The sequence below is a fragment of the Castor canadensis genome, chromosome 9, assembly GCF_047511655.1.
Source record: "Castor canadensis chromosome 9, mCasCan1.hap1v2, whole genome shotgun sequence".
Taxonomy (NCBI): Eukaryota; Metazoa; Chordata; class Mammalia; order Rodentia; family Castoridae; genus Castor; species Castor canadensis.
In genome coordinates, this window is record NC_133394.1 from 147,245,713 (window position 1) to 147,255,805 (window position 10,093).

Consider the following 10,093-nt stretch of genomic DNA (forward strand, 5'->3'; position numbering starts at 1 on the left):
CTTAACATAATGTCTATAGGTTCGTGCATATTGTCACAAGTGACAGAGTTCTTTATCCTTTTATGGCTGAAAATTATTCCACTGTGTACACATACCACATTTTCGAAATCCATTGATCTCCTGATGAACTCTGAGGTTGTTTTATCACCACTCCATTTCCCTTGCAAGATTTGCTAAAATATCCTCTTTAAGTAACCATATACTACTTTTTGTGAGAGGACCATTGATTGTCTTAAGGTATTTCTTGTAGCAATACTTTTCAACCTCAAATTTAGCATTGTTTAAAATGCCAGGGTAGATAATAAAAAAGAGAAATGCCATATAAATCAACCCAGGAGCAATTAGAGTGATGGAGTTAGCGTAAGTTGAAGCTGTCAACTGAAAATCCTCAGAACTTTTATTCTATGAGCTTTTATTGAAAAACATCTGTTGAAAACTTATTGTGGATTCTTACTATTATCTGTAGATGTCCGAGGCATATTTATCGCTAGAAGAGAAAACTTTAAAAGCTTGGAAGTAAATTCAGGAGGAAGCCTTAAATCTCTGGCTTTTCATGAAGCAGTATTTCAGCTTCTTTGGAGACACTGTTTCCAATATAATACAAACCATTGATGCTAACTCTGTTAATTATCATGCTGAATAAAGTGTTCTTTTTGATATTATACACATACATAAGTGTACATACATGCACACACACTTACCTGTGTTTGACACTTTCAATTTTTTGCCACATGTTCTTTTTTATTTTTAAAGCAATAATAATCATTTATTATCCCTCAGGACTTTGTTTTGTTTTGTTTTCCTTTAAAAGTTTTTTTTTCTTTTTTAAAATTATTATTCATTTAGTCACATGTGCATACATTGTTTGGGTTATTTCTCCTTCCTACCCTTGCCCCCAACGTCTTCCCCCCAACCCCCGTTTTAGGCAGAACCTGTTCTGTGCTTTTTGCCACATGTTCTGAGTACAAATAATAATAGCAAAAATTAACAAACCCAATAAAATTATCACATTTTCTTCCTCTATACATTCTTCTTTGTAAATCTCATGTAATTTTTCGTCTTATTTTATTGTTCAATATTTTTCCTTTCTCCTAATCTCATGGGTCGCCTTTTCATTTTCTTGTTAAGCATCTTTGCCTAGATAGCCCATCAGTGACTAAAACTCAGCCTGACTAAAATTGGACTCACAAATCTCTTCCCAAAATTCTATTTTCATGTCTATCACTTACAAAAAAGATGCAAATTTCATACTGCTCCCCCACTTCCCATGATTCAATCTTAAAATCTTTTTCTTAACTTTTGACATATCTGAGACTGTTAGCTGCTACCTTCATAATCCCCAAAAAATCTCATAAATAAACATAAATTTGACACAAGATAAGGATTAAAATCTTTATTTTGACATGGACATTCCATTTATGGTATTATTAAAGTATTTCTATGAAATTGTTAATTATAAGTAATTTGACAATGGAAGAGTCATGAAAACATTTCTGAACCTCATTTTATGAGGAAAAAGAAAATAATAGTCTAATAAATTTATTTGGAGAATCTACCATGTGAGGACACAGCAAGAAGATGGCCATCTTTGAAAACAGGAGACCTTGCCATACACCAATCTTTGGCATCTTGAACTTGACCTTCCTAGCCACCAGAACTGTAAGGAATAACTCTCTGGTGTTTATGAATCACTCTGTCTATGGTATTCTTTTGCAGCACTTCAAATGAACTAAGACAAGTATAAACATTTCAACAAGTTTTCTTTCCACCCTCTGTTGGCTCCTAATCCACCAAAAATTAGTTTCATCCATTCCTGCATTCACTCATTGACTCACTGAACTAACATTTAATTAAGAGCTCCATACTATATTATAGGTTTGAAACATGGACAAAAATTGAATATTATTTTCTGAAAAAACTAGTAGTCATATATGCTGTAGAAAGTCTCCATGATTTTGGGTATGATGTCTATCAATATTGTACCTGACATCAGGTAGTGGATATTTGCCAACTGTGGGTTTCTGTCCCTTAATTAATGTTAGTAGCTAAAGTCTACACACCTTGCTCTTTGCCCAGTTTTCTCTAGATATAAAGTACTATCTTCCCTATACAAACATTTTTTGCTGTCTAGAATAGCTAAATTTCTATGATATATCCTCATATGTAGGCATATGCATTGGGTCCCCACCAATTTTAATATTGAATAAATAAAAATTTAATGAATAAAAGTTCCTATCATATTGATGTGAAAATAAAACACATTAAAGTTAGTTTAAGACCCTTAAAGTGGTAGGCTATCAGAGTACAAGTGGCACCTGGCATTCACACCAATATGCATAAAACCGAATTATGCACCTGCCTCCTTTTTTTACCTTTTTTCTTTCCCAGGCACATTGACTTTTTCAACCACTCTTTTACATTTCATTTGAATCCTCAAGCAGTTTTCACAAGTAACTCCTTTAAACAAACAAATTAATCAATAGAGAAGCGGTCTTCACTAGAAACATCACAAGAGTTTCAATATTCATGAGCTCCCTATACCTCTCTCTCTCTCACTTTCTTTATCTCACTCGTTCTCATACATACACACACACACACATGCCAGTATATATATATGCTCCTATCTCGCCATACATCCAAAGAAGTTAACTGAGCAGAGTGATTCATCACTTTGCAACTGTCTGATAGACAGGATAGATCAAAATCAGTTCAACAACTCTTACTTTCCTTGGACCTCATCAACTCAAACCCCAACTTCTGCAGCTCTCGATAATGTTTTCTATAAATATGTGCCAGAAAAACAGTAGTATTAGTCACTATCTCATTTAATCTCATTTAGTAAACAACTCCCTCATTTGTCAAGATTCTATTAGAATATTATCAGACATTCATTGAGTATTTTAATCTATTCAGGGGACTTTACAGTTTGCCTGGATTGCCTTAGTAAATACTTAAACCAACTTGTGAACACACACTTTAAGGGAATGTTCAAATGGAAAGAACCTGGCATATGTCTCAGTCCTTTCTTTGACTTTATATAAAAGAACACTATTTGTTCTTAGACATATTGTAATTTACGTGTCTTTGCATTTCTTATGAGTTCATACTCTGTTTCAGTACTCTTATTCTTGTGTGTCCAAATACATATATTTTATTATTGTCTCTTAGGTCCATTCTTTCACCATTTATGCTTGGGAAGCACTTTACTTGTAGGTACTTGAATAAAACTATTCTCTCCCGTCTGACAAAGCTTCTATATTCTGCAAGGTACTGCTGACTCATCCAGTTGTTCTTTAAGGAAAATTCTAGGGTATTCCCTTCTCCTACTAAACATACTTAGGATCTCCCTGAGCCCTACCTGTGCCTTGATCAATTCTGTCACTCCCAGCTATTGTGCAAAACATCACATTTTTTTTCTTTTTGTAAACTTTTTTTTATTCTTTTATTCACATGTACATACATTGTTTGGGCCATTTCTCCCCCCTGGCCTCCTCCCTCACCCTCTCCTCCCTTCCCTCCCTCAGTTCCAGGCAGGTCCAGTTCTGCCTTTATCACTAGTTTTATTGAAGAAAAGAGACAAGCTTAATAAGGAAGACAAAGCATTTTTGCTAGCTGAGTTGAGGATAGCTATACAGAAATATTCCTAGCATTGCTTTCGTGTACACGTGTTATGACCCATGTTGATTCATCTCTAACTGATCTTCACCGTGGTTACTGATGCCCTTTCCATGATAACCTCTGTTGCTTTAAGGTTTCTGTATTAGCTCCTCTGGAGTGGGACATCAAATGCTTTCATGTTTTGGGTTTTCTGTGTATTTCTATATCACCCAAATGTGCTCTCCCCTTATCATGTGATCCAAGTCCAACCACATTGCTGCATTTGTCCTAGAAATAATGTCCGCATATGAGGGAGAACATAACGATTTTTGGTCTTCTGAGCTTGGCTGACCTCATTCAGAATGATGTTCTCTAGTTCCATCCATTTACCTGCAAATGATAAGATTTCATTCTTCTTCATGGCTGAGTAAAATTCCTTTGTGTACAAGTACCACATTTTCTTGATCCATTCATCAATAGTGAGGCATCTTGGTTGTTTCCATAACTTGGCTATTGTGAATAGCACTGCAATAAACATGGGTGTGCAGGTGCCTCTGGAGTAACCTGTGTCACAGTCTTTTGGGTATGTCCCCAAGAGTGGGATTGCTGGATCATACCGCAGGTCTATGTTTAGATTTTTAAGGAGTCTCCAAATTTTTTTCCAGAGTGGTTGTACCAGCTTGCATTCCCACCAGCAGTGTATGAGGGTTCCTTTTTCCCCAAATGCTCTCCAACACATGTTGTTGGTGGTGTTTTTCATAATGGCCATTCTAACAGGGGTGAGGTGGAATCTTAGTGAGGTTTTGATTGGCATTTCCTTTCTTGCTAGAGATGGTGAACATTTTTTCATGTGTTTTTTGGCCATTTGAATTTCTTCTTTTGAGAAAGTTCTGTCTAGTTCAGTTGCCCATTTTTTAATTGTTTCATAGATTTTAGGAGAGTTTAGTTTCTTAAGTTCCCTATATATTCTGGTTATCAGTCCCTTGTCTGATATATAGCTGGCAAATATTTTCTCCCACTCTGTGTGTGGTCTCTTCAGTTTAGAGACCATTTTTTTGTTGTGCAGAAGCTTTTTAATTTTATGAAGTCCCATTTGTCCATCCTTTCTCTTAGTTGCTGGGCTGCTGGTGTTGTATTGAGGAAGTCCTTGCTAATACCTCTTAGTTACAGAGTGTTTCCTGCTCCTTCCTTTAGTAACTTCAGAGTTTCAGGTCTGATATTTAGGTCCTTGATCCATTTTGAGTTGATATTAGTACAGGGTGATAGACATGGATCTAGTTTCAGTTCTTGCAGATGGATAACCACTGTTCCCAGCAACATTTGTTGAAGAGGCTGTCTTTTCTCCATCGTATATTTTTGGCACCTTTGTCAAAAATGAGGTGGGCATAGTTGTATGGATTCATATCTGGATCTTCTATTCTGTTCCACTGGTCTTCATGTCTGTTTTTGTGCCAATACCATGCTGTTTTTATTCCTGTTGCTTTGTAATATAGTTTGAAGTCGGGTATTGTGATACCTCCAGCATTGCTTTTTTTGCTGAGTATTGCCTTGGCTATTCGCAGTCTCTTGTATATCCCCATGAACTTTAGAGTAAATTTTTCTATATCTGTGATGAAAGTCATTGGGATTTTGACGGGAATTGCATTAAACATGTAGATTGCTTTTGGTAGTATAGAAAACATCACATTTTGTTTCAGAAATATTTATTCCTTCTCAGATTTCTCCATTGTAGTATATACACACTACCTTGTTCCCTATTATGGACTTAAATTGTAAACAATGGACATTTACTATAGTTTAGTTAAAAAAAACTGTGAGTATTGTACATAAAAATTCTATTTATTTCATACATAAAATAAGTTTTTCACATATTTATCTACCCTGAAGGATGTAGCCTCCACAGGTTGCATCTAATATAAGGAGGACTCAGTAGACGTCTACATTTTTAGGTGAGAAATTCAGGACATAGCAGTGTCAAATTCTTTCCCCTAGGTCACTGTCATACACATAGTGGAAGGAGAGGTTGGAATCACAACGTGGAGTTTTTTGACTTGAATTCAGGATTCTGCTGCTCTTGGTGCTGTAGCAGGTAAGTACAGCCATTACAGTCACCTTCATATCTAATTTAAACTCATGTTTTCAGTATCGTACCTGGTGATTTCAGTCGTATTCACTGCTAATACTTATTTCTAAGTGTATGCAGTAAATTTAAATGAATAAGATGCCTTGCTGAGTGGAAAATCCGGATTATTATGTCTTTAAAGCAGATTAGCACAACCATTATATACACATAAAAAATAACCTTAGGGTCGTCAATATGAATAATATGTTCCATCACTATTAGAGCAAGATTTAGATATTTAGCCTTTTCTCACATGACAGGGTATTCATTTTGGTGCAAGAAGATTCTTAATAAAAATTATTAATGAGGTAAATAGCTTTATATATGCGTATATACTGTTTTTTTCTTTTTCTGAAATTATGACCCTTCTGAAAGCTAAGATTTTTTTTTGCTACAAATTATGGAACACTCCTCAATCCATCAAGAAAGACAATCTAAGTGCATGCAACAAGACTTGAACAAAAATATTAATGCTATTTAAGATTTTGTTTGAGAAGATCTCCTATGAACTCACCAATAGATAACTTTTATTTCCTACAATGTCTTTTTCTAAACAGTAGTTCAGCTGGCAGACATACAAATTTATATATCTGTATCTATGCCTCTATCTATACCTACATGTTTATGTTTATGTTTATATGTAATGATTTTATCCAAAAACAAAGCAACAAAGTAGAAAAAGGAAAAATTTTCCTTTTTAATTTAAAATTCAAGTTCAATGTGATTTGATACTCTCTCCAACAATCCCAGTCTGGCCTTCAATAAGAGATAGACACCATTATTGCCAGTGACTTCCTCCTAATTAGTTTCTTCTTAGGTCTTGCTGCCTGAGTCTTTTTGTTGAACAGTCCTTTCTTCCCATCAAGACATAGACAATTGCCTGTTGAATTAGAGAGTTATTCTTGGTAGAATGAGATGCGCCTGCCTTAGGGCACTTAGATACCTTCATAAATACTGCGCATGGCCAGATTTCAAGGTGGTTCTCAGTGACTCTGATCCACTGGTAATCCCCTGGAGAGTCCTACTCATGTGACCAATAAGAAATTGTGGAAATAAGGGTGTTTGACTTATTAGGCTAGGACATAAAAAACATTGTAGCCTCTTTCTTGCGCTTTTGGTTTGTTATCCCCAGAGAAAGTCAGTTGCTATGTCATAGAAACACTTGCACAGTGCTATGGCTACTGTAGTGAACAACTGAAAGGCACCCTTTCAACAGCCATATGAGTAAACCATATGAATCCTCCAGCTCCAATCAAACTTTTAGGACATTTGGTTTTTTTGGTGGCACTGAGGTTTGAACTCAGGACCTCATGCTTGCTTAAGCAGACACTCTTACCACTTGAGCAACCTAACCAGCTCTAGTCAAGTTTTTAGATACTGGGAGACCTTGTCAACATCTTGATTGCAGTAGAATGTGAGTTCTTAAATCAGAGGTACTTACCTAACCTTCTTGTGGATTCCTGAAGCAATGAATGTTTATCATTGAATCACCAATTAAAGCATGAATAAAATCATTTACAAAACACCTTTACTTGTTAAACACATGTTAAACACTGCTCTTATTGAAAAAGTCATATGATTGCCATTATTTATTACTCATTGTTGATGAATCAAAAAATAAAAATACAATATGAAAATAAAAAATTCCCATGACAGATGGTATGTAAATAACAGAGCAATAATTCAAACCCAAGTCTAGAGAATTACACAACTACTTGTTCTACTAGATCATGTTCAGAGTTTCAATGTTCAGAGTTCAATTCAAACAGCTAACACAAATAAACAATGCGATCTTAAGGAAGATCCAGGTCCATACTTGTGTTCTTCTTCTTGGGATCTTGCAGGAAGGGGACATCAGGGCCATTTCCTGACTATAGTGAAAGCTGGGATGCGTCATGTGACCCCCTTATTCCCAGTCTCAGACCAAGATACAAGTATTCTCTCTTCCAGATGCCAGGAGTCCATTCTGGGGGTACCATACTTCTAAAGACTGCTCTCTGTGAGTGAAAGAAGAGGTGTACAAAGGTACAGCCCATCCTTCAGTGAGAGACTATATTGAAAGCCAAAGCCAATTCCCAAACCTTTCTCAGGCTAACACCTTTATTGCAAACTCACTGCAGTTCATGTTCTTTTTCTGCCCAGTTTCATTGCCCTCAGTTCCTCAGTGTCAATGTACCATTGTGACTCCTCAGCAGGAAACATATGTGTGTGTGTGTGTATACACATTTCCAAGGTAGCCTTCAATATTTGTCTTACTTCTCAACACATTTCCTTATTTATTTTAGCTTTGATATTACTGATCAGGCCTAATGATATTTTAGGGAGACTGGCAGGTACAAAGGTACATAAGCTTTAGAGTCCAGAGGGATACATTCTGATTCCAACTTTAACATTAACATAATGTATTACCTTTGGGAATTCATTTCACCTGTTTGAGTTATGGTATTTTAATTTGTGTGATCGATTTATACTTTCACACATTGCCTACTTTGCCAAGATGTAGCAAATATCAAGTGATATAATTTGGAAAACAATGAGAGCTTTTGATCACATATCTTTCTATGATGACTAGGAACTGGTAGTCCCAATAAAGTAAACTTTATATGCATATTTGACTATGAGCTTTACTGCCTACTATGAAGCAGGTTTATCATGTGTTGATAACTCACTTACTCTAGTCCAATGAGAAAGATTGCACTCAAATGCAACAAGCAATGTAAATGGGCTCTATACTTATACTTAATGATGAACAGTCAGAGACAACAGTCACCTAGGATCTTTTGTAAACTGGTCCCTTACAGTTCAAGAAAGTTTCCTATGATGGATGGCATCTTGACTTTACTGCCTCCATTCTGCCATGGATTTGGCCCTATAAATCAACATATCTGGGTTATATACCCCAGGGAATATGACCCATTGGACAAGCACTTGAAGGGCATCCTTTGAGAGAGCAACAAAGTCAAAGCTGTTCTCCGCAATTTGTTCCCATCTCAAGATGTTCCACTCCCCACGAGTGACAAGGAACAGGCACTAGCTAATTTATCAGTCCTTCTCTATCTTGTATATAATATTCCAGCTTGTAATATAGTCATTCTTGAGATCTAAAAGCAAGGAAAGCAGGCAGAAATGAATTGGTCCAAAGATACCCAAAGACTATCCTACATTTATACATACTGCTTACTTACTATGGTCTAGGCACAGAGTAGCAGCACATAACATACTTGCTTCATTGATTTATTATAAGGGAAATCAAAAGTATTTCTGCTTAAGAGAAGGGAATTTTGTCACAAGCTGATCCATGTTAGATCCAGTGTTTCAATATCCCCTCCAAAATTCTGTTTTTAGTCATAGTAAGGTCACTGTCATTTATTTCTTCCCCCTTTCTTTAAAGCTAAGAATTTTAGAATTTATTAATTATAATAATAAATTAGCAATACTACTAGTAAGCATTTTTCTGATACTACACAAGCACACCAAACACACACAGGTATATGTAAATCTATCTAAGTATGTATCTGCATATATATCTATATATATATTTACAAACATACCTAGAATGTTAGATATGTGTGTATGTGCAAATGTGTATATGTGTATGGGTTTATGCATATAAATGTACATGTGGGAGGCATTGGGTATGTAATTCTTACAGTAACCTTTGGAAAGGTGTGTATTCATATTAACTTAACATTGCAGATGAAAAATAAATAAAACAAGAACATAAAAAGATGAAACAATGTACTTAGTGTACTTAGCTTTGTAAGAAAGATTGAGATTCTCACCACAGAGTGTTTAAACTAGAGACTCTGTGGAAAACCACTGTGCATACTGCCTCCTCAAATTAAAATAATACATTGCTGACATTACCTCAGATAAATGTACAGACTTCTTCATTTTACTGGGTTAAGACACACAATTCAGACTACAGTCAGAAGGAAAATTCTTGTGCTCGACTTTGCTAGAGTCATAAAGGCTGCCATCATCTGGGGATTCCTGATAAATAAAACAACGTGACCTCACACACCTGCTGGGTTACTGGGAGTCTGGATTGTAGTTTCTAGGCCTCCTGAACTTTTTGGGTTAATCACAGAAGTCACTTGTCATTGCTTCCCTCCTTGTACTGGAAATGGTTGGTAAGATATGAAGTCAAATGTTAAGAATCTTTTTTTTTTTCATTTTTCTTTTATTATTCATATGTGCATACAAGGCTTGGTTCATTTCTCCCCCCTGCCCCCACCCCCTCCCTTACCACCCACTCCACCCTCTCCCGCTCCCCCCCCTCAATACCCAGCAGAAACTATTTTGCCCTTATCTCTAATTTTGTTGTAGAGAGAGTATAAGCAATAATAGGAATTAGAATAGCCATCATCAGCA